The sequence below is a fragment of the Equus asinus genome, chromosome 4, assembly GCF_041296235.1.
Source record: "Equus asinus isolate D_3611 breed Donkey chromosome 4, EquAss-T2T_v2, whole genome shotgun sequence".
Lineage (NCBI taxonomy): Eukaryota > Metazoa > Chordata > Mammalia > Perissodactyla > Equidae > Equus > Equus asinus.
This window is the reverse complement of record NC_091793.1, coordinates 78,217,267-78,241,485: the sequence shown is the minus strand read 5'-3', so window position 1 is coordinate 78,241,485 and position 24,219 is coordinate 78,217,267. Positions and strand designations below refer to the sequence as shown.

Sequence of the window (24,219 nt, the reverse complement as noted above, 5' to 3'; positions counted from 1 at the left end):
CTATGCTATCTTATTAGATTTTCTAATGTCCACTGTGTCGTAAATCTCCCCTCACAAACAAGCCTGCCCAACTAAGACTATATCCAAGTGCTAAATGCAGGAATTGGTCATCTCTGGCCATCGTCTAGAGCAACGCTGTCCAATATGGTAGCCACTTACTACATGCGGCTCTTTAAAATTTAAATTAATCAGAATAAAAAATTCAGTTCCTGTGAAGGTAGTCAAAAGGTACAAACTTTCAGTTATGAAATAAATAAGTCATGGGGGTGTCGTAGACAGCATGGTGACTATAGTTAATACTGTGCTGCAGATTTGAAAGTTGCTGAGAGTAGATCTTATAAATTCTCATCACAAGGAAAAAAAATCTGTAACTATGTATGGTGACAGATGTTAACTAGACATTGTGATCATTTTGCAATATATACAGATATTGAATCATGTATACCAGAAACTAATATAATGTTGCGTGTCAATCATACAACTTAAAAAAAACAAAACATTCAGTTCCTCGGTCACACTAGCCACATTTCAAGCACTCAATAGCTACCTGCGGCTAGTGGCTATCATGTTGGACAGCACAGATGCAGAACTTCTCCCTCATGGCAAAATGTTCTACTGGACCGCACTGGTGTCGAGATATTTTGGGACAGCATCTTTTCATCTAATATCCTTCCAACACTGTGCAGAGTGACCAAGTGTAGTCACCACAGAACTAATTCAGGGCTTCATCGGACTAACTGTGGCCATACCTACATGTCTTTGGAGCTCATCTTTTAAGGAATAACATTCCTTGACAAGTTAGGTCTTTGATAAACTTATAAATAAAGCACGTGGGCCGACCTCCAAGAAGAGAAAAGTCAGAAATGAGAGGCACTAAGAAACAATCGTCATAAGCCCTTCCATTCAGAAAATCCACCCTATGCAACTGTAGGTCCAGAAACACCCAGGAGCAGCCACACAGACACCTGTGTGACCACCCACGCAGGGACATCCCTGAGGCACATCCTCAAAGTGCTCTCCGAGTGAGAAGTTAATCTCTGCTATTCCTCCTTGGCAAGCTAGGGTTCCCAAATTTGGTCTGTTGTTTCTAACTATTAAAGAAATCAATGCAAGGAAACCACCTCTCAAATCACTGTATTTCCTACCAATCACTCTCACTCAATTACTTCACTAAAAGTTGGATAATTGGCAATGAGGCAAGCTTCTGGTGACAATGACAGTGTGATAGCAGGCTAGAAAAGAGCCTGGTTACACCTGACCTCGAAGGAGTTACTTAAAAGACTTCCAGGAATTAAAAACTTGAGAAACTGGGATATAGCTCCAATTTGGGGAAGGATTCTAAAATGCAGTGTAGGTTACTGTTGGATTAGAACAGCCCTGAGTGGGGCACACAGTGATAAATTGGAAAGGTCACCGATTTGACCTTCGACTGTTACAACTGCATGGAGCATTTCTTCACTCCCTGGGTTCTTCATTGCTTTCATCATCCTCCCTCCCTGCTGTCTGTGCATTAGGTCCCTAGGATTGAACTCTGTGTCCAAGATAAGGCAGCCTTCATAGCTGCAGACATTGGTCTACAAAGTGGTGGACCCAAATCAGAATGCCACCTCTACTGCCAACTCCTTTAGGCAATTTTGGTAACCCCTTGAGTCCCACACTCAAACTGGTATACACGTCAGACCTGGGCCTCTTGCACCATGATGATAAAGTACAGAATGGGAACTTTGTAGAGCTAGGACAAGAAATCAAGGCAGAGAGTTTTACTTATTTTTAAAGACAAGTATTGTTTGATTCTTTTTTTTTTTTTTAAAGATTGGCACCTGAGCTAACAACTGCTCCCAATCTTCTTTTTCCCCCCCTGCTTTTTCTCTCCAAATCCCCCCAGTACATAGTTGTATATTTTTAGTTGTGGGTCCTTCTAGTTGTGGCATGTGGGATGGCATCTCAGCATGGCCTGATGAGCAGTGCCAGGTCTGCGCCCAGGATTGGAACTGGCAAAACCCTGGTCTGCCGAAGCAGAGCTCGCAAACTTAACCACTCGGCCACAGGGCCAGCCCCAAGACGGAGAGTTTTCTAATAAGAATTCCAATCAATTGATCCTTGTGTCGGGGGTGGGGTGATGACAAACAAACACATCCTTCTCTTAGAGCCTATGAAAGTCACTTAATCCTGGATAAATATTCCTCTCTCCTAGCTCCCAACTCAGTCACATCAGTAAGGCCAATTTCTACCTCTCTTCCAGCATTACTCACCTTTGCTTAAGGACCACAGCCAACTGAATTACTAACCCTAATCAGAGTTCCAGCATTAACCATTTTCTGCCCAGTAGCTCACAACAATAGCTTCGCAATCTGGTGGACCTTTCTCCAGCCTCATCCTCGTCCATCCCAATCCATTCCTGACCACCTACCAGATGAACCTTGGGAAACATCCCTCGGGCCAGGGTCAGGCCTTTCTGCTTCAATAAGATGGTTTAGGCACCATCATCTCTAAGATCAAACCCTGGCCTCTGAAGTCCTCCTAAGTCAGAAGCCAACCAGTCTACCTTTTCTCCCTATCATCTTCAGGTTTTCCCTGCACCCAATACATCCAACTTACCCTTCCCTAACACAAACAACATCCATGCGGGGAAAATGTCCCAGATCTGAAGTGCTAACTCCCTCCTGTGTGTGATAACATACAAAACCAGACTGTCAACTCCTCAAAGGGCAGGGCATGTCACACTTCTTGATATCTCTGAGGAGCATTTTAGACCCAGAATCTTACACAAAACCAATACTCCTCAAATATCTGAATAACCCACTGAAAAAAGTTTCTATCCATGCTAGTAAGTCCATTATTCTGACAGTGGATTTTCAGACCACTAAGACCCTGTCAATACAAAGTTTGCTCACCATGAGCCCCTGCAGGCTCCATACTGCAGGGAGAAGCCCAGGCTCTGGACTCAGGCTGCCTCACGAATTCCAGCTCCACCATTTCCCAGGCAAGGCACTTCACACCTCTAAGCCTCAGTCACATCTTCTGTGAACCCGAGATAATAATAGTACCTACCCCCCAGGTCCCTGAGGATTGAAGAGACAAGGGTAAAGCACTCAGCATAGGGCCCAGCACCCAGCAGGCACTCAATAAATGCTCCTTTACCCCTCCTTCTCCCATTATTAGTAAGTCTCCTTAAGGAGACACGGAGCATAGTAGAAAGAACACAGTTACGGGGATAAAACTCACCTGTGTTCAAACCCCAACTCTGTTCAGCACCTAGCCGTGGGACCTTGGAGAAATTACTCAACCACTCAGCTTCGGCATCTTTATCTATAAAATGGGATTAATAACTTCAAAGAGTTTGTCTAAGGATTAAATGAGGGAACATGCCAGTCCATAGTCAGCCACTCAATGAGCGGCATTTACTAAATATGGTTTTAATTCAGCCAAAACACAACTGGAAAGGAAAAAACACCCTCGTACTCCTTGCTCACGTCATTGTCAACTCCTTCCAGTCGCATTCTTTAAGTCCATAAACCAGGCCCCAGCCTTTTCAGCTGACAACCCCCACCTCCCCAGTCACATTCATCAGTGGAGTCCTCACACAGTGAATGCAACAAAATTACACTGAGAACTGCAAGGAGACCCATTTCCTTAAGGCAAACAGGTGCATCCTCATTTTTATCGCTTTGCCAATTTCCAAACATCCATAGCTACTCCTAATTATACACGACACTAACAAGGCCATTCCTGAAAGGAATATACACCAGTACCATTGGCTACTTTTTTAAAACAAATCTTATGATTAAAACCATTCTAACAAAAAAGAGCCCAAAGTGCTAAGAGAGAAAAATCCACAGATTTGAAATGAATCTCCAAACGAGTGAATGAAAGTTTACAACCCCGCAAAAGGCAGGCCTCAGCCAGATGACACTCTTACTGGGAAGAAAAATAAACTCTCCTCTTTCAGATCAATTTACAAGTTTTTGAAAACTCAGAGGGGAAGTCAGAGCAAAGAGAGGCCCAGTGCTCCCACTCTCCTCTTCCTAGGGGCCCCGTGGTTCCTGGCTTCTGCCTCCTCCCAGCTCGGGTCCAGGGGCCCAGGAGGCCCAAGAGGCAAATCCTTGGCTCAGGTCCCTCAACTGCTAGAGGAGAGAGGAAGGGCAAGAGGCCAGCATTCAGAAATTATATGAGTTACCAGGTAACCAGGTTCCCACCAGAAATATGTGTCTTCTATGGCAATAGTCTTACTCCATAGAGCTGAAAAATGACTTCACTTCCTTCCCCTGTTCCCAGGCCCAGCCCAGCCCCAGGGCAGGGCCCAGCAGTCCCCTCAATGCCCTGGCCTTGCTCAGGCACGTAGGCGTTTACCCCAGTCACACTCAGTCACCTGACGCAAGGACAGGCATTCCCTCTGATGCACGCTGAAGAAGGCTCGTCAGAACCCAGAGGAGTGAGCTGTGCTTCACGCGGGCCTAAACTTCTCTGAAAAGCTGCAACTCACTGACCAACCAGAAATACTCCAAACAGCTCTCTGCCTCCAGCTTCCGTACCTCCTTCCACCACCACCTCCAGCTGTCCTCACTTTTTCCTCACCCAAACCTGCCTCGGGGCTCACAGGTGTTCCCTGCTAAAACCAAGAAGTCAGCTGGGTCCTCCCAGCTGATCACAGCCTGAAGTTCACCAGCAGTATCCAACAACACAGAAGATCACAGCTGAGCAGCAGCTAGCATTATTGAAAGCTCACTAACCAGCCAGATGCTCCCTATGTAGCTTTCAACAAGCCCTTTTAGGAGTTACTATCATTTGAAGATGAAGGAACTGAGACACAGAGTTAAAGTGACTCGTACAAAATCACATTGGTGACAGGTGGTAAAGCCAGGATGTGAACCCTGTCTAACCATAGAGCCCTCGCTCGTCACCTGTGTACCAGCCATGTACCTTCTCCACCTCTTGTCACTTCACTATCCTCTCACTCAAGTGCTAGAGGCAAGAACAAACCATCATCAGGGGCTGAGTGCTGGGGGCAGCGAGGATCAGCTGTTTCCACACGACACTGGGGCCGATCCTTTCACCACCACCTACACCGACAGCTGCACCCACCCTGCTCACTGGCATTCCTCCAGAGCGGCTCGGGCAAGCCAGACAGCACTTTGCAGAAGTGCACACTGAGGGTGACCACGTAGCCCAGGCTGCACCACCACACTCGTCAGACAGATGTGTTTATTGATTTGTTTGGTGTAAATGCATCCTCATTCCTGGCAAAAACCAGCTCAGGAATCTTCATTTTTACTCCCCAGAGGACTCTGATGCCCTTCAGGAACCACTGGACCAACGCGCTTTTCCAGAGCAGCAATTTTTCAAGGCAGAGTTGGGAGAAGGATGTTAGAATCCCCCAAGAGCTTTTAAAAGATATGCCACCACCCTCCAACAAACAACAAAACAAAAAAACCCAGAATCTTCTAAGGCGTAAAGAGTCAGGGGAGGAGCTAGAAATAGTGATTAATTTTCTAACTTTGGGGCTGGGAGAAAGCACCAGCCATCTTTTTTTCTGAGCAACTTTGTCATGGTTCAAATGATCTAACATCCCCATTTCCAGAGATTCATTTAGCAGGCTCACTGCAAGGGAATGGAAAAGGAGTGAGGAGAGGGAGAGAAAGAACGAGAAAAAGACAGATGAGCACGCAGACGGAAAGAAGGGAGGAAAAGAAAGAAAGAAGTCTTGGGAAGGCCTTTACATGACACTGAGCAATAACGGGGCCCCGTCACACACATGCACTCTCAGATTATGACAGGATTTAGACCAGCACTCTGCAAAAGAAAAACAACGCAAGCCACATATGTAACTTTAAATGTTCTAGCAGCAACCCAAAGTAGAAAGAAACAAGTGAAATTCATTTTAATGATGTAGTCTATTTAACCCGATATATCCAAAATATTACTGAAAACATGTAATGGGCATTTAAAGAGCATTAATGAAATCTTTCACCTTCTTTTTCTTCATTAAATTTCCAAATTTCAGTGCGCATTTTACATTTACGGCATATCTCAATTCGGACTAGCTGCATTTCAAGTGCTCAACAGCCCCATGTGGTTAGTGGCTACCATGTCAGACAGTCTCGAATTAGACGGATTTGGGCAGGTGAAGAGGAAGAGGAGGGGTGGGAATAACGCCCTGGACAAAGAACTAAGGGAGTATGACATCCAGGATCATCTACGACCCACAATCTGTATTCACAGGGGTTTGGTAGATTCAGCCTCCAGACTCAACAGTGAGTAAGTGAGCACAATTTGCTAACTAAGAGATAGGTGCTGTCACCATTTTTGTGCCCAAAGTACCAAGCCCACAACGGAAGAATCAGAGTCCATTACCATATGGACACTCAGTAACCTGGTGCCCGGCTGTACAACACACACATCTACTAGACACCAAGCAACAGTCTGAACCCTCAGAACCCACCCACATAGAGCTCAGGCCTCCAAGGGAAACAGCTGGATGGCAAAGCTCCTCCCGCTGCCCCATAGGCATAAGCTCCACCCGAGGAGCTAAAACAACAGGTCTCTCCCGTCTAGGGGCTGTGTAGGGGACACGGGACATACGCAAATGAACAAGGAGAAGGAAGACAGCTTACCACCTGTGGTGGGCAGAATAAGGGCTCCCCAAAGATGTCTCGTCCCAACTCCCAAGACCTGTGAATGTTATTGTACATGGAAAAGGGACTTTGCTGATGTGATTAAGTCACAGCTCTTGAGACTGGGAAAATTAACCTGGATTATCCAGATGGGCCCAATATAATCATAAAGGCCCTTATAAGAGAGAGGAAGGAGGGTCAGAGAAGCAGATGTAATCAGGGAAGCAGATGTCAGAGTAATTTGATCACTCACTTTGAAGATGGGGGGGGCTGTGAGCCAAGGAACACATGGCCACCTCTGGAAGCTGGAAAAGGCAAGGAAACAGAGTGATCCCCTAGAACCTTTAGAAAGAAGGCAATCCTGCTGACACCTTAATTTCAGCCCAATGAGACCTATTTTGGACTCCTGATCTCAGAACTATAAGATATAAATTTGTGTTAAGCCACCAAGTTTACAGCAGCAATAGGAAGTTAATATACCATCTGTAGTGGTCAGTTGGACACATACATTGGTTACAATGACCCTTCAAGGTATCAGTAGTAATAACTACAGATATATTAGTAGTAATGGTAATGGCCACCATTTACTGAGGGCTTACTAAACGTCAAGCACCCTGCTAACTACTTCACAAACATTTCTTAAAACACACTTTTCATTTTGGGATAACTTTAGATTTACTGAAACGTTGCAAAGATAGTACAAAGTCCCTATATACTCTTCATTCAGCATCCTTAATGCTAACATCTTACACAACCATGACATATTTGTCAAAACCAAGAAATTAACCTCGGTACGATACCAATAACTAAACTACAGACTTTATTTGGATCCCACCAGTTTTTGCAAGTATTTTATCTTCCCAAGAACCCTACGAGGTAAGGACCCTTCTAAGGCCTGTGTGATGAAGGATGAGGATGCTGAGGATGCCATCACTTGTTCATGGTCACAACAGTGAAGGCTGGCAAGGCTTTTCAACTTGATTCCCCTGCTTTACCACTACACTGTAAGCTTCCCTGGACATTATCTTCCCTACCTTTTAGGACAGGAAACAGTGACGAGAAGCTAGTTACCTAAAGGCATGCTACCAGGAGCAGCACCAAACCTGGATGTGTCTGACTCCAAAAGCCTCGCTCCAGGGCCACCGTCTCCCTTCCTAACGCGGAGGGATGAGGAGCCGCTTGGGGCCATGAAAAGCTCCTGAAACCCATGAAAACCTCGTAGTGGCTGTGATCGGAAAGGAGGGGATCACGCCTCTGCAAAGTGCCTACCTGTTCTATGGATACTAGTAAACCTAAGAGCTTTCCTGTAGCTCTCAGTCAGCAAAGAGAAACCAGACAGGGCTCCCTGAAGAGTCCTTCACAAGGAGCATTTCTGGAGGAACAAGCAGCAGAAGGAGTTGCCATCAATAACCATCTTAAATCTGGCTTCCAATCTAACCACCAGGATCCTTGCTTTCGGGCCTTTACAACATGACCACAATGAGCTCCTTTCAAACGTTATTCTGGGGCCGGCCCTGTGGCCGAGCAGTTGGGTTCGAGCACTCTGCCTCGGTGGCCCAAGGGTTTCACTGGTTCAAATCCTGGGCACAGGCCTAGCACTGCTTATCAAGTCATGTTGAGGCGGCGTCCCAAGTGCCACAACTAGAAGGACCCACAACTAAAATATACAACTATGCACTGGGGGGCTTTTGGGGAGAAGAAGGAAAAAATAAAGTTTAAAAAGTTAAAAATAAAATTCTTCTCCTGGGGGGATCCTGTACCTCAAACCTTTCCCAACCCCTGGATTTTACCACCTGAGCAGCAAAGACATAGGAAGAAGAGCTTTTCCCACCGTGAGATCATTAACCACCTCACAAAGAAGGACACGGCGTGAGTGGGGCAGGAACTAGGACAAACTCTTCTGGATCGCCCATGACCAGCCACCTTGTTCACTTTTCTGTTTGCCTTTATTTCCTCTGTGCACTCTATGACCTAGCCGGCCTCGAGGCACTGTTACAGTAATTGTTTTGCTATCTATATACTCTATCAGTGGTCCTCAAAGGGTGGCCCCATCACCAGCAGTATCAGAATCTCCTGGAACTTGTTAGAGACACACATTCCCGGGCCAACCCAGGCCTATGGAATCAGAGGCTCTGGGGGTGGAGACAAGCAATCTGTTTTGACAAGCCCTCCAGGTGCGTCTGATGCACAAGAAAGCTGAGAACCACTAAGCTCTGTATCTTCCCCATCCAGGGCTGACCTGTAACCTAGAAATGGATTCAAAAAGGTCTCTGTCTGCAAACAAGCCCTATATCATACATCGACTGTAGGCCCAGGGAAGAAGCTCACAAGCCCACCCGGGGTGGCAGCATTCATTCATCCCATTCGTGACATCACACAGTGTAGGCCAGGCCTGTGCTACAAGCTATGGGCCCATCCTTGGCTTCAAGGAGCTTAAAGCGTAGGAAAGCTTGAAGATACCAATCAAGCATACCTACAAATAAATATAAAATTACAAACTGTGGGGGCTGGCCCTCTGGCCGAGTGGTTAAGGTTGTGGGCTCTGCTTTGGAGGCCCGGGGTTTCACTGGTTCAGATCCTGGGCACAGACATGGCACCACTCATCAAGCCATGCTGAGGCGGTGTCCCACATGCCACAACTAGAAGGACCCACAACTAAAAATACACAACTCTGTATGTACTAAGGGGCTTTGGGGAGAAAAAGGAAAAATAAAATATTAAAAACAAACAACTACGAACTGTGGCAAACACTATGAAAGAATGGGGGTGCCACCAGAGAGAATGATGGGGATCTCCTTTCACCTCAGTGGTTGAGGGAGGCCTCCCTAAAGAAAGGACAATTACGCTGAGAGACGAAGGAGAAGCAGGAGTCAGCGGGGCAAAGAGAGAAGGAAGTAAACATTCTCAGTATAGGAAAAGCTTGTGCAAAGGCCCTGGAGCAGGAGAGAGCTTGGTGCTTTGGAGACAATGAAAGAACACAGTGCAGGTAGAAAACAGAGAAGGAGGCAGGAGGAATAACTGGGAGATGAGGCTAGAGAAGTTGCCCAGCCTTGGAGCCTGCTGCGCCTCACAAGCTTGGTCAAGAGTCTGTGTTGGAGTCTAAGCTTACAAAGATGCACCCAACTTGTAGGCAGAATATTAACAATAAACATGATAACTAACATTTATTAAACACTGGTCTAAGAGTTCCACATAAAAATGTAATCCCTACAACAACCCACAATTAGGTTCTATTATCATCATCATCCCCATTTTATAGATGAGGACAGAAGTTAAATAAGTTGCCCCAAGTCAACCAGCTAGTAAAGGATTAGAATCCCGTGGGGCCAACCACCTTGCTACACTGCCTCTCGGCAGGAGAGGGAAGAAGCAGTACACTGACGGCAATGATCTGCTCTGCATTTTCAAAAGCTCGCTGTGGATGCTGTGTAGAGAGGGAAGAGAGAATGGAAACAGAGGCCACTGCATCATCCAGGCAAGAAATGGCAGTGGCCTGGGCCAGGGTGGTGACAGCAGAGATGACCAAGCAAGAGATATGTCTGGGTGGCAGAGAAAGAGTGGACTCTCCCAGGGGCTGTGGAACAAGCTCTCAAACCCCTGAACAAAGTCGGTTCATCCTAACCCACCCTTGCATCTGCCATCAGAGAATCAGAATAAGGGCTGAAAAGAAGGCGTCCCACCCTGTAGGACTAACCCAAACACAGGGCTGTCACTGTGACAGAAATAGCAGCACTTGGCCTCTTCAATCCCAGCCACTCTTATGCTTAAACTTTAGCATTTTGAGGGAAAAGTCTGTTCCTTGTTTAGAATGGATGTCCTTTATCCACCAGGAAAGGTTACAAATGGCCAAGACATCTCACACAGCCCCCTCATGAACACTGATCGGACTCAAACTTAGATGTAAAGGGAGGCTTCTCGCCCCCATTTTCACAAGCGGAGTTTCCTTTAATTACCTTGACTGCCTTGCAGTTCATTAGGGAGAGTATGACAACACATTCGTCAGAGTGCCTTGAATTTCCAGAAAAGTCTCACCTGTGACTTGGTAAAACGGATGGGTCTTGGAGAAGCCTAGTGTGCAAGCATTTCCCTGGATTAGATTTAGAGTCTGAAGGGGTGGTCAGTAGGGGCGGGGTGCAGAGGCTTCACCCCCAGTCATCTTATGGAGCCTGAGAATCAAAGCCGCTGACTGAGATGGGTGTCGGCAGCAGGGACACCTCAACCAACCGGGGGAGCCACTGGGCTTCCTGTCTCTGTGACAGGTGGAAGCAGAGCACCACGGGGCTTCCCTTTTCCCTAAGAAGAGCTTTGCATTTGCCCTCTGATGCGCATGTCTGACGCAGCACGGACAGGCCAGGTGCGGGGTGTGGGCCTCCAGAGGAGAGGACGGGGCAAGGGTGGGCAGCGAAAGCACCGTTTCCTTATGGGAATCAGTCACAGCCTCACTTCTACAGCCGTGAAAAGGCCACATGGATTTCAGAGTTTTGAAGGGCTTCACCTTAAAAGGCTATCGAAGTGGGCGATTTGCCCCTTTGAAATACTCTCTTGCCTAACTGTTCATTCCCCCACATGCATCTGTCCCATATTCTTCTTCCTTAGACACGCTGCCTTAATTAGCCACAAAGTCTCTGAAATTCTAATTGAAACTGTAAAACCTGGTGAGTGAAAAATGCCATGTCTTTCTCCTATTTACACAAGTATTAAATTAACTACCTCTTGTTTTGTAGGATGCTCATATTTTTTCCCTATAGGATAATGAACCTTGAAAAGAAAGAGCTACAGCCCTGCCCTCACCCCACCTGAAGGGGCCAAGAAGCTTCTAATGACATGGGAAAGATAAAGGCATGAGACCAGCAGGAGAACCCCATCTCTCTGGGCCTCAACCCCCACAGCATTAGGCCCTGAGGACCCTCCCTTCCCGAGGAACCAGAAGGACGAGTTAACGTGCCACTCAGCAAACTCTCAGAGTAGAGCCGTAGTCTGCTATAAACAAACAGTCCTCGAGTGGCCTGTAAGATGCCGAGTGAGTGGCTTAATCACCCAGCAGGGTCTAGTACATGCTACATAAAACTCCTCGGAGACAGCAAGCCTGCAAATGGAAAGCATTATCATTTGTAACAGGACTAATAAGAACACAGGCTTGAAACAAACAGACACCACTGGATTACCTTTCCCACCGCTTCAGGGAGACCATCAAGTTCGATGGAGAGTTTTATTTCTTTGTTTTTAAACAAGACAGCATCTCCCACCACGTGACAGCAGGCTCCCTCTCTAGGGAAATTACTTCTTGTGCATCTGTCCTGCCAATGACGGGCTGCCTGAAGTACACGGGTCAAAACAAAACAGTCCAGTCTGGAAGAAGGTCCAGAGGCTTTTTACAATTCTGATTAAAAAGAAAAAAAAAAGACCAAAGATCTCCTGATCAAGCGTCAACACCTTAAAAAAGTCTCAAGAGGGTCAACATCCCAGGTTCCAGTGTTTCCTAAGCTATATTTCTTGAAGCACCTGGGGTGTTGGCTAAAAAGGTGGACTCCATGCCTCGGCACGAGGGGGCCTGGGATGTGCTTTCTAACAAGCTCCTTTGGTCCTTCTTACACAACTGAAATTGGCAGCCCGCCACCCTATTTTATTAATGCACTGCTGATATCCAGCTAAAGTCGGAGAGCAATTCATACTTTTCTTTTACTACCAAGATGGCCTCAACTACATCTGCATGTGACTTGGAGATAAAACATCGTTCACCACATTCATCCAGCCAAGTCCCTGGCCCCCAAATCTTTCAACAGACAGTTCATTATTTTAAAAAATTTAAAGGACATTGATTTTACATTTACTTCCTTTCTTTGCCTTTGGTGAAGTCCCCGTAGACCAGTTGTGATCTACGAAGGTCAACATCTGGAGACGGAACGGAGAGCTGTCACCGTGGCGGTGAGCAGGCCTGCTCTGCTCAACCAGAGCCTCCTGCAAGGTTCCCCTTACTCGTGCTCTATCTTCCTGATAATTATGCAAAACGCAACACACTCAACCATGAATCTTTCCTCAACTGGCTCTGAGAAGGCACAGAGGCACCAGGAGTCAAAGTATACAGAACATGGAGAGGTGGGGTGTAGAGGTGGCAGGAGCCCAGTTCACAACAGCCTCGGAGCCAGACTTCTGAGACTGTCCCCCGAGTCACAGAGCCTCACAGAGATACAACAACGGGGATGAAACAGAAGACATTCGTCATGTAACTTTGAACTGATATCCCATTACCAGACCCCACCGCCGAGAGCAAGCTGTGTCTCCATATTTTGTAACTCCTATAATTATCCTCTGAAAAGCATGATTAGGTTGCATTATGTTTCTTTGTGTTAAAAAAAACGTTCAGTTCTCACATGTAAACACTTAAGATTCCCGATGGTGTTTCTAATCCTAATATGCATTTTCTCACTTTTTCAATAGACCGGAAGGCTCAAATTATGGAATCAGCCCAGTCTTCTCTTGAGCTCTGAGAGACTGACTTGTACAGCGGCCAGGGAGGCCTCACCAGAGACTACCAGTGTGGTCTCCTAGCTTCCAGAGATGACTACTGGAAATCTCCAGGCATGTGTCAGGAGAAACAAGAGAGTTTTCAAACTAACATCTCCCGTCTGGACCTCCATGCCTTTGGTGTTTGCCTGCCCAGTGGCAGCCAGGAACTAGGGGACGATTTGCCTGCAAAGTTCCTCTGCACGGACACCAAGAAAGCCAGAGTTCAGAAAAATATGACAGGTCTTGATGCAAGGGTTTGCTTTTCACTATGTGAAGCTCTTTCTCCTTCTCTCTCTGCCTCAATGCCCTTGCTGGTGCTTAACGCAAGAGTAAACAAGCTGCCATCCAAATCCTAGGAAGCGAGGGAAGGAAACGATATTCACCGTGTACCATCTAAGTGCTCAACTCGCTGGCAGGCACTTCACACAGTCGGACATGCAACAGCCTCTGTGCTGGTTATCTGGTTATTCCATTTGCCCTTCCCCCATCTATTCTCAGCCCGGTTCTGTGCCCAGACTGGCTGACACCTGTAGACTCCATCACCTGGGCTCCATCGCCTGCTGGCTTCCCATTGGTTCAGCTGACCAGAGGCCCAGCAGGAGACTGGAAAAGGAGGGGAGAGGTCAGGGTTATTTCTTTCCAGCTCCCTCTCTCCTCAGATGCCACATCTTTGGGCACCATTCCTCCGGACTATAGCTCCTGCTGGACAGCTGCTCTTCAGTTCCAGATCCTACTGAGCCCCAAGAACTCTACTTTCTCTCCTTTCCCGCTCCGGCCCTAGAGGCGAGATTGTTTTCCCCACTGTTGTTCGTCCCTGGGGGCCTCATGGTGCCTAGCCAGCCCCTCTGCAACTGTTCCTTTCATTAGTCTTCATTCAAACCATCTGGGGTGAATTCTGTTTCCCGCCAGGAGTTCTGATACTGGCTCTCACTCCAGACATAACTGCTTTTGCAAGTGAGATGAAATGCAAAGATATGGGTCAATAAGCACGTGGGGGCATTTCTTAGAGTTGGCTACCCTGGTACAAGAAGAGCTGATAAGGCTAGTTCATCATCAGTGTGGTCTTGAACCCAACTCCTAACCCAACTTGATGACAGAAATCCCAAGGCACAGGTTTAGGATCTCCAGACTCTGTCTATACCAGGTACACAGGGATTTTTTTTTTATTTACCCTGTGCTTCCTGCTACCTGCTTACTAATACAGGAGAAAGAACTCTGACAGGCCCGAGGAACACTTCAAGCTCCTCTGAGGAATGCAACCTGCAAGGAGACCCAGGATAAGAGCTACCTGTCACTGACCTGTACACAGTTCACAACTGCCCTGCGAGGAAACGTTCTTTGTCTCCACCTGACGGATGAGGAAAGAGATACAAAGATGGAAAAGCAAGTTGCCCCAAGTCCCACACCCAGGTGGGCCTGACCCCAAACGCTGTTCTTTCTCCTCCATTGCACTAGTTCTTAAAAGTGGGAAATAAGGTTGATGGTCTCCAAACTACTCCTGAATTGGGCCTAGTGGGATGGGGCTTCCCAGTTTTAGGCAAACCAAAAACACCAAAGAAAGAGAATTTTAATCTCAAGGACCAACCTAGCTCGGAAATCGGTTAGGAAAGCTCCCTCTAAGTGAAAAATCATGTGTTGTATGTCTGTATGACAGAACATGTAGAGTATAACCCCAACGTGGAGATACGTGTGGATGCGCGTGTCTATAATGATTGTTTATGCACAAAAATTTTCAGCAATGGTTATCTCTAGAAAGGTGAGAGAGCTGTGCTCTTCTGTACACTGAATTTCCTACCGTGAACATTAAACAATTTCTTATTTAAAGACTCAGAAAGGAGGGAAAGAGGGAAGTAGGCTGGTTTATCCAAACGTATAGACCAATGGTTCTCAACCTCAGCTGCACACCGGGATCACCTGTAATCACCACGGTCCCACCCCTGAAGTTCGAATTTAACTGGTCTGAGGTATAGCCTGGGCAGCGGGAGTCCCGAAGCTCCCCCAGGTGGTTCTCATGGGCAGCCAGGCTTGACAGCCACTTCCCTCAGGCCTAGTCCCTTAAGATAAAATTTAAAATGCAGACCAAGAGAAGGTCCCTAGGCGTTTGTATGCCATGGATCCACTGGCAATCAGGTGAAGCCCCTGGACATCTCCTCCAAATAATGTTTCTAAATGCATAAAATAAAAAACAAAGTACTTCCAACCAAATACATTATACTTAGATTTAGTTATCACAAGGTTTTTAACTTGGGATATAGTAATATGGGTGCTTCTTTGTTAATCCACCAAGTACCGAGATGTGAAAGTAACTCTGCACCTACCATCACTTGCCACCTTGAAGTAGTGATGAGTGTAAATAATATTTGGAGGATCTGCAGCGAGTGTAATGTGAGAGGATTTATTGGTGACAAAGTCTGGATACTTGTAACAGCTCTGTGGTTTGTTGCCTATGTTCACCACTGAAGATAATGCCAAACTGCAGTCAGAATTCATTGAACATAAAGATGGACTGTTCGCCCCATTCGAGCTCACAGACTCCCAGGAAAAGCAGATGCTGTTACAGCAGCATCTGAGGACTCCCTCAACCCAACATCGGCCCTACCACTAGGTGTGCCATCAGAGGGAAGGAAAAAAAGAATTTTAACCTTCTCACGTGCTGATTTGCAGTAGAGGCTGCTTCTTTCCTTTCTTCTTTTTTAGTCAGTCTTTAAGGCTCCTTCAAGACATGAAAAATGTACATTTCCTGAAAACTAGCTACACTGTATATTTTAATTACAGCAATATTTTTCAAGTACCACTTCATGTGAAAAGATCCCTGTTTCTTCCACTAAAAAGACTCAACTGTTTTAGCTGCCTCAAGACATCCATCACAAGTGCCAATATCTCGGGAGTTAGAAAGAGGTTTTTTTAAACTTTCTAAGTGTTTAATCAATAGGTTCCTTTTCATACAGTGCTACGCTGCCTGCATAGGAGCTGAAAGGTTTTTTTCTTTCATCTGAATTTAAAATAGTATTTACCATGTACTGAGTGGCTATTATACTTAAGGTACAGAGCTAGGCTCTCTCCCTCAATTAGTTCTAATGCTCACATCCACGCTGTACTATTACCCCATCTTATTAATATAGAAATAAAATGATTAGGAACTCCAAAACAGAGCCTGATGTTATAAAATGACTCTCGGGGGGGAAAAAAAAAGAGGAAAAGAAAGCCCCAAATATGTTAACATCTGGATTGAAATTCCAGTTATAAATTAAAAGGTAGTTATTTATAACTAAACAATACAGTATTTTCCTGGGGTGGGGAGGGACGGCCACACCCACTTACCCTAGCAACAGACTGAGCTAATTCACTCAAAGGCTTTTACTTTTCTTCAAAGCCGCAATTTTCTAAAGACGCCAGAAGAACTTTTTAAACTTCTTGCATTCTTCTTCCATTTGTGAAGTATTACAATACTCGGATTAAAATGCAGGAGAGAACAGCATGGTCAGACCCTTGGCTGTCGAAGAAGCAATGGCCAGTACCCAGCGGTGAGAGAAACCCCACACTTCCGGAAGCCTGGCCTACGCACTGTTGCAAACAGTCCCCTGGCCACCAACATCATCATTATCGTCACATAGGAAGGTTCCCATTCCATAACTACAGGAGGGCTTTTGAAATGATCCTACTCAAACACTGTGCTTTGAGATGTTCTCAGAACTCTAAAATGCAGTAGGGCGAGGGGGTGGCATTATTTTGTTTTCTGCCCTATGAAGTCTGTTCCTCATGAAGGCATTTAATGGGGTAGGGGAGGCTCATAATTAATGAGTTGTTTCAGCATTAACCAAACACCATAAGAGAACTTACGATGCCCCAAACACTCCTTAAAACAGAATGAAGGCTGGGAAAAGGAACCCACAACAGAGAGAGCACAGGGGAAAGGGGCGGGCTTGCAACACGTGGAAAGCTTTAAACCAGCCCAACAGGAAGTTATCAGCGATTCACCCTTTGTTCTTATCTGTCTCTTCCACCAGGGTGGAAAGGCACTAGAGGCCAGCACAAGACACAACTGGGGGTGCGGCGGGAGATGTCAAGAAGGAGAAAGAACTGGCATTTATGGAGCCCTAGCAAGTTTAAGGGACTTTCATATGTGTCACACACTCCTTTAATTTTTCCCATAACCTTATCAGATAGATAAGCACCTCTTCAATTTTAAAATGAAACCAGAAGTCAGGTTAAGCAACTTGCCCAGAAGCTCACAACTCATAACAGCAGAGTCAGACTTGGAAGCCAAATCATCCTGGCTCAGAGCCACGCTGGTTTCTGCCCCTTACCCCTCAGATCTTGTGAGTCACTTTCAGCTCAAATTTCAAGGTTCAGGAAAATGGTATCCCAGGTTTCTAAAAACCCCTCCCTAGGTCATAATCTCTTGGGGGGAGGAGGAGAACATCAATGGATATCCAGGAAGTCAGAAGAGAAGGGGGGAGGGGGAAGTCCAATTCTAACAAAAAAACAGAGGCGGGGGTTGGGGGGTGGGGGGAAGGGGGGAATGGATTCCAAAACTCAATGTGGGTGAGTATTCAAATTCTACAAGGAATGTTCAGCAAATGGTTTGTGGTGACTTAAAAAAAGTGATCTTGGGACTGGCCCAGTGGACTAGTGGTTAAGTTCAAGAACTCCTCTTTGGTGGCCCGGGATTCACAGGTTCAGATCCCAGGCACAGCTTCTCAAGCCATGCTGTGGTAGCATACCACATAAAATAGAGGAAGATTGGCACAGATGTTAGCTCAGCGACAACCTTCCTCAAGCAAAAAGAAGAATACTGGCAAGAGATGTTAGCTCAGAGCCAATCTTCTTCACACACACACACACACACAAAATGGTGATCTGCAGCAGTACATAAGGGGTTTGCAAAGAGCCAGTCACTCCAGGGAAACCTTATGCCCTTTCTGGAAGAAAGGCTTATCCTTTGTTGGTCAACCAGGAGATGGTAACAGAGTCACAGGAGACACAAGGCTTCTGTTTCAGCAAACCATGTGACCTGGTCTCCCACATGACATCACTCCCAATGATGTCATCCAAGGACCTGTCCAACCTCCCAAACCAGTAGCCTGCACAACTACTTTGGTCACACGTCCCATTAGTAAAAAGTGAGCATGCACCCCTAATACACGTTAATTTATTTTAAAATAATCAACATGTAAAGATTACTAAAGTCCTTAATTTTTAAGGTAAAAAATAATTAAGCTTTCATATGTTCTTCCCATACCGCATTATCCTAAGTACGAAATTTTGGAAATCACTGCCCTGGGCTTGCAACATAGTGACCACTTGGAGCCTAATGACCTTCACTTTCACTCCACCTGAGCCACATCCCCGACATCTTGTCTAGGTCAGCTGTCCCTGTCTCCACTCCCAACACTCATGGCCACCCTTCATGCCTGAGGGTCCCGTAATCACTTCTTTCCATTTTCTTGGGGTCCACAGTCTATCCCTCCCAGATTCGGTGACCTCCCAGAACCATTTATTGCCAATGCCCTCTATCCCCCCAACTCCCTGTCTCTCCACTCTATTCACCCAGCAAAATCCCCAACATGTAACAACAAACTCACTCTCGGTCTCCCTTGTGTTCTGCACTCGGGCAGTTCAGCAGGGCCAGAAAAAGTAGATGAATAAATAGTAACCACACGAACACCAGGTGACTTCACGCCCTCATCTTCTGCAGGTCTCTTAACATTAGAACTTGGGCTTTTTCTCATGCCCAGTCAGTCCATTTCCCTTTGTGCTCAGCCAGCGATTTCAAATCAGCACTCCCTTCCACACTCTACTTCCAGGAGGCTGCCTGACTTTCTACTTCACCCATCACTCAACCATTCTGTCATTCATTGCACCATTTACTGGGCACCCACTCTGTGCCACATGCTGTTCCAGTACTAGAGGGACAGGCTTGAATCTCACAGCACTTACACTGCAGTAAACAAAACAACGCCATGGGTTGGAAGACGATGAAAATAAAGCCCTTAGGTAATAGGAAGCAAGTGGGGGCCAGAAAATCCTGGTCATCGCGTGTGACCCACTTCTCTACCTGCCCTCTTCTCCCCCTTCCAATTTTTTTTCATTGAGGTAAAATTCATGTAACATTGAATTAACCTTAAAAGTGTACAATTCAGTGTCAGTCAGTACATTCATGATATTGTGCAATCATCACATCTGTCTAGTTATCACCCCAAAAAGAAACCCCCCATTAAGCAGTCCTCCGCATTCTCCCCCTCCTCCCAGCCCCAGGCAACCACTAACCTGCTTTCTGCCTCTGTGGATTTACCTATTCTGGACGTTTCCCGTCCACGGATTCATACAACCCCTGTCCAATTCTGACAACAGCTCTGCCCTTCCTGCTTTCTTCCCTCCAGCGGCGCCGTCCCCTCCTCAGTCTCCTCCTTCCCCTCAGCCTCCTCTCTCCTCTGTGCCTGGGACCCACCACCCAGTGCATTGCTGCTGAGACCTCAGGCCCTTCCCTGCCTGTATCTTCAAAATCTTCCTCTGAGCTGGCTCTTTCTCTCATCCTTCAAAACACCAAACACCACCCTGACCTACCTCCTCTCACCCTCAAGACAGCTCCAACAGCCTCCTTCCCTTCCCAGCCTCATTCGTTTGGTGGGATATGCAAAGGCCTTCAGAGGTTTCCGTATTGACAAACTCAATAAAAACTCAGGAGGCCTCATCTCATCGGGGCCCTCTGGTCATGCAACACATGTGACCTTGGGTAACTGGGACTTAACCTCTGGGTGCCTCGTTTTCCTCATTTGTAAAAAATAGCAATCAGAATAACACACAAAGGGTTTTTATGAACAACGAATAAGTAAAAGTACCCAAAGTGCTCGTAAATGTGCCAGGCACACTGTAAGGGCTCAAAACATGTTATCATTATAGTGAAGATTACGAGTTCCATAAAACCCGTGGCCACACTCTGCTCGAGCAGGACCAGGCTCTCTGGCCATCCTTCAGGGGCTTCTTTTTGGCTCAGCTCCCACGGACTGGCTCTTGCAGGGTAACACCCTTTTCAGGGAGATATCATCCACTCTCCTGGCTTTAACTGCCACCCGATGCAGGCAATGCCTAAACCACATTTACCGTGGTCTTTAGCCTCCCAGGCTCAGCCCTAAACATGGCAGCACCTGCACAGCCCACCAGCAGCCCCAGGACGCCTTGAACTCAGCATGCCCAAAGTTAAGTCACTCTCCCCTCCTACCCCTCTAGTCACCTCTTCCTCCACCTCCACTTCAGGTTCCCATGATCTCTTGCTGGGATCTCTGCAGTCGCCTCTCCCCTGCCCCGATCTCGTGTCCCTGTTCCTTCCATCCTTCACACTGTAGCCAGAATACCCCATCTGAAATCCAAGGCTGCTAATGTCACTCCCCTGCTTAAACCCTTTCAGGAGCTCTCTACCGTTCTCAGGAGCAAGCCCAAATGCCTTCCCAGGGAAGGCTCTTCCTGACCTGGCCCCATCCCCAACAGCCTGTGCCTTGCCTTCTGTCCTCTGGGAATTACTGAATGCTGAGGCAATGCAAGAGGTAGCCCACAGGGCCCCTCTGCTTGGCATGCCTTTTCCACCTGATTCTCCCAAATTCTGCACATCTTTCAAGGCTCAAAGAAGGCTTCACTGTTGCCCCACATTTAAGTACCCTTCCTGCCTGACATGGACCAAAATTAGGTGTTTATGCATCTGTTTTCCTCTTTAGATTATAAGCTCCCTGAAGACCTTGTTTATCTTCTCCATCCATCCATCCATCCATCCATTTACCCATTCAACAAAAAATGCCCCGAGAGTCTACATTGGGCCAGGCACTAGGAACAGTTAACAAGGCAGATGTGGTTGCTGCCCTCAGGCAGCTCACAGTCCAGCAGTGGAGACAAGAAGAAGACATGACAGCACTCCCCTCTAAGAGCTGCACAGTGTGGGCTCTTGAGCCAGGCTCCCTGGCTTCGAATCCTGGTTCCACCACTGTGAAACCTGGGACAAATTACTTCACTTCCCTGTGCCTCACTTTCATCTCTAACATTAGAACAGTTCTACCTACTTCACAGGGTTGCTGGGAGGATGAAAAGTACTAATAGATGTAACTCAATGGGAAGTATCCATAACACTGCCTGGCACACAATAAATGCTTTCTAAGAGTTAGCCATTCTTCTTATTGGCACAACGGGAGTGTTTATGGCAGGGCCCCACCCTAGACATAAGGTCAGCTGTTGCAGTCACCTTTGAGGCCCTATGCCTGACATATAAGTACTCAGTAAATGTTTATTTAGCCACATGGGTGAGCCCTACAAAGATGGTTCAGTGGCTCAGCATCAAAGCCTTGTAGAGCTGGAAGTCACGCTGGATAACATCTGACCCAACTCGCCCACTTGTGCGGAAGAGACAGAGGCTCACAAAGCTGGTTAGTGGCAGGGTAAGCACCAGCCCCCAGATCTCCTGACTTCTCAGCTGATGTTTCCCGCCCCATTTCAAGAAGACTCTTGTTACCCAAGACAGTACAGCTGCTCTGCATCTTCCACGGTCTCTTATTTCCACTGCAGACAGGCTGCTGCTGGCCACCCAGGCCCCCTCCTTCCCCTTCTCACGCCTCTGCTCCAAACCTGTGGTTCTCTTATTTCCAGAGAAAAGTCTGGCCTTTGAAAAGGCAACAAGATATCAATGTCTTCTCCAGGGAGCAGCTTGAAAAAAATCATAGGGGCGGGGCAATCCCTGAGACCCCCAGTCCCTCTCTAGTCCCATTGGTCACTCCTGATGGGAGAAGACTTCCTCTTCATCACCGGAAAGTTTCATTTTGCCTACTCTGGGATCCAGTCTTTTTTGGGTGCTCCTAGGGTCAGAAGGCAGATCCCCCAGGAACTTGGGTGGAGAATAACTGCCAAGTAACAGCTCTCAATTGAAAGCCAGATCCCAAATTTCTAACCAAACACAGAACTCTCACCCATCTGCCCGCTTGCTCTAGGTTTCCCACAGGGGCCTTTGAATAGCATGTCATTCTTTGGCAGTGCTGACGTGACGAATGCCAATCCAGCAGGACTTTTTTAGAGGCCATGGTATTTACGGAACTACTCTGTTAGGAAAGTTTTGCTTTCACACCTTAACTGGCCTAGAAGGCAGCAAAAGAACATAACACAGTGAACAAATAAATCCTGGAGTGCTGTGTGATGTTCTTTATTACTTTTCATGGTTGGGCTGTAATATCTGTTATAAGTACCTTGGGCTTCATCTATCTTCGGGTCTGCACCTCTGCTGCGCCTGTTCACACGGGTGTGTCTGAGGCTCACAGAGGATCATCACAAACTGGAGTGTCCAATACTGGGAGTGCAAAATATTCAAGTGCTGAGATTTTATCTAAACATCTCATAGTAAGGATGCTATCACACAAATCTGCCTGGATAATAATAGTCGTGGACAGAGTGCTAAAAACAGGGGCAGTAAATTTCATCTACACACCTCACTATTGAAGAATTCGTTATACCACTGTATCATAACAGCCACGGGCTAGGAAGATGTCTGTCGTGGATATGAGATTTTAGGAGCCTCACTTTATCTTTCTTGTAAATGCTAAAGCAGACCCATTCTTTCAAACAAAAAAAATGAAAAACCATTTTTTACCTAGAGAAAAACCATCTGCCTTCCCAAGAAAACTCTTTCTACCTTTTTACAGGAACAAAGATCTCCAATAGGCATTTCTCTTGCCCTTTAGAGGGAACTTTTATCTAGCCTTCAAGGAATTTCCCTTTGGCTCTACACCCCGTGCAGATCTCATCTTCAGAAGACTGTTCAGTACGCGTCTCACCAGTTCACCTGCAGATAAGGCACCTGATCTAATGTAGCTCATGGAGAGCAGACAGGCTGTGGAATCGGAGACCTGAATGAAAGCCCCAATCTGCACCTGATGAGTAGGGGGACGATATGTCCCCACTTGCACCTGTTATTCCAGCATAATCACTGCTAGTACCCCCTTCACTCTCAAAAGTGTTCAGGTTTGGAGGATAAGCTATATGGGCACCTCATAATTACGTGAGTTACTGCACGCAAGACACTTAACTTCTCCATACCTTGGTTTTGCATTTGTTCAATGAAGACAAAGCAATCTGATTTACAGGGTTGTCATAGGCAAGAAATTAGACAGGGTGCTCAAGGCTTGGTTCCCACAAGTGCCCAGGATCCCTCAGAACACCAGCTACACGCTCAAGAGGTCTACTTTCGGGAAAAAGCGTTTCTCTGCATGTGAGATCCTTACCCTCTGAATGTCAGTTTGAAGACAGGACCTGCATTTTCCACTTCCATTGTGACAAGGTCTGTAAAATGGTAATGGGATCTATCTGTGTCTAGCAGCTGCACCATTAATGCTGTTGTCCATCTGACCAGGAGATGAATCACTGGTGCAGATTTAAACTCCTATACTCCAGATCTTCTGGACTTGCTTTACTCTCTCCACAGAGGTAGGATTAAGATTGAAATCCATCCCAAACCAAAACTCTATGAAAAATAGGCCAAATGAATGCGGCTCAGAATAGGTCGGTGGGGTAAGAGATTCTTCAAAGTGAGTCAAATTACCATCCCTCAGCCAATGAATCTGGTGAATCTCCTGCTTTCTCAAGCCAAAAAAACTGGCCTTCCCGATCCAACAATAGGACAGTTTCTCCATAAAAGGATCTGAGATATAGCACCTTAAAACTTAGGCCGAATAGCACCCACAGTCTTGCATGGGAAACTATAATAGCAATCAGCAGCACAGGTAATGACAGAATTTTGCTGTTCCCTTTTACAAAAAAAAAAAGTGAGAGAGAAGCTGTCACTTCATTGATAAGCTTATTAAGTACATGTATGTTCTCTTTGACATGAGCAGTCACAATATGATATAATGCGGCTGCCCCTACCTTCCTTAAAGGAATGGCTTTTACTCACTTAGAAATTTGATCAATAAGTAAACCCACAGAAAAATGAAGCTTAAAAATTTGAAACTATTCAATTCCAATCTCCAGCATAATATTTTTTGAAACGAAAGTTGAAAAAATATTACTCTCATTATTACTTAATATGGTCATCCAAGGTATTAACATTGAATGTATGAAGATCCCGCCCGTG

General features: G+C 46.3%; 1 protein-coding gene across 6 annotated transcripts in view; it reads right to left on the bottom strand.

Moving 5' to 3' along the window:
* MGAT5 (alpha-1,6-mannosylglycoprotein 6-beta-N-acetylglucosaminyltransferase) overlaps positions 1-24,219 on the bottom strand; it is a 330,354-nt gene that overhangs the window by 290,482 nt on the left and 15,653 nt on the right. The gene's annotated exons all lie outside the window — the stretch shown is intronic.